This window comes from Mastomys coucha, unplaced genomic scaffold (assembly GCF_008632895.1).
Source record: "Mastomys coucha isolate ucsf_1 unplaced genomic scaffold, UCSF_Mcou_1 pScaffold6, whole genome shotgun sequence".
In the NCBI taxonomy this organism is placed as follows: domain Eukaryota; kingdom Metazoa; phylum Chordata; class Mammalia; order Rodentia; family Muridae; genus Mastomys; species Mastomys coucha.
Genome location: NW_022196912.1, coordinates 85,566,458 through 85,568,406, shown reverse-complemented (window position 1 = coordinate 85,568,406; position 1,949 = coordinate 85,566,458).

The following is a 1,949-nucleotide window of genomic DNA, read 5'->3' as shown; positions in this document are numbered from 1 at the left end:
GAAACAACAAGAGCACTTTTTCATGAGACTACGGTGACTTCAAATAAAAGGTGCTGTTTCAACCTGCCCGGCTGTCCTCAGCAGAGGCTGTGAAGCAGGAAGAACAGGGTCCCTTGCTTTCTGCCCAGACCATCCCAGATGAGCCAGAATTCTTGATCCTAGAAAAACAGTCTGCCAGATTTAAAGACAACTTCAGCAGTAGAGGAGCCGTGACCATGGTAGCCACATGGGTTTTAGCAACTGTGGCAACCAGTCTTTTCTGGAGCCTATTACATAAAATGGAGTGTGAATTAGAATGGGGATAGTCTGAGACAGGAGAAAGAACCATAGACAAGCATGATTTCAGGCCAAGTCTCTCTGTCCCCAAAGCCAACAAAGCTGACATGGCCCCTGCTCAGACTATAGATCATTACCGAGTTGGGGAAGGTGAGCAATAGAATCTCAGGGGTGTAAGTAGGGCCCTTGTGTCTTTCCTGTTGGCCTCGTTTGGATGCCTTCCAAACTAGCTGAACTCATTATACCTCATTCGAAAATTATTTCCCAAACTGCTCAAGGGTATCAAGTAATAAGTGTTGCAGAGGTAACCATTAGGTCTTATCACGTGTAGGGACAAATGTGCTCCCGAGGAAGCACACACACACACTCTCACGTTATCCGCAATTAAATCAGGCAACAAACTTACAACACAGCCTTGGGGATTAACTTGCTGAAGTGGCTGAGCAAAGATCCTTGGCGCCTGGTGCCAGAGTTCGAGGAAGCAGAGAGCTGGGTGAGGTGAACCGCTCTGGATTCCTCCTAGGATGATTCACTTGGGAGGATGAATTCAGTGAGCTGAGGAGGGAGAGGAGAATGGAAAAGAAGGGGCCAAGCTGTCTGTTCCTGAGCCAAAGGAGTCCCCAGGGATCCTATTCTGAAATCTCGCAATCAGGGGGCTTGGTGTAGCTTTCAACCTTCTCAACTGGGTCCTTTGGGTTCTCTGGTAAACTGTTCTGCACCCACACAAAACACCCTCATTTTGGCAAGTAGTTTGTCTTCCATTTTATTTTTCCTCCTCCTTTTCTTCCTCCTCTACCATCTACTTCCTTCTCCTATTTTTTCCTCTCCTCTTCATCCTCCTGATCCTCTTCATCCACCCCCTGCCCCCTCCTTTTCATCCACGTCTCACCTCCTAATATTACTTGAATGCTGGCCCTCCTGATGCTAACCCTCTTGATGCTGGCCCTCCTGGAGCAATGCTTTGCTCTCATCATCCATGTAACTCTTTCTGTCACCCTTGTTCTCTTTGTTGTCCTATGTGCTGAAGGAAGTCCTGGCTGTCTCCTCAGAACCCTCTGTGACATATCACCGTGTCACAGTTTCCTTTTTCCAAGAACACCGAATGTCCTTTTAAAACTGCAACTGGAAATTTTATAATGGCAGAAGAAATAATTCATCGGGAAGATGCCACAACTTTTAACAGTTGTCTACAAACACTCAGAGCAAAACTTGAGAGCACTGGGGGAGAGAGAAAGAAAGCATGCCACAGTTACATCTGGAGATAATTTTAGCATCCTTCACCAGCAGGCAAGTCACAGAAAATCTTGATAAAACATCTATATAAATGTAGATGATATGAGCACTATCAATCACTGCATACCTGACACCATGAACATGGTGCTTAACTCTTGGTGAACATGCATGGTGCTAAATAGTTGCTGAACATGCATCTCTTTACACACACACTGCCACACTGAAAGGGGGAGACCACATGAGGGATGATAAAGCAAGTCAGGATTTTTTTTTTTTTAATTTTCAAGACAGGGTCCCTCTATGTAGTCCTTGCTGTCCTCAAATTCAGAGATCCCCTTGCCTCTGCCTCCCAAGTACTAGGATCAAAGATATGTGCTAGCACTACCTGGCAGCAAGTCTAAATTTTAAGGGCTTGAAAAATGCAATGTTTTTTTTTTTTT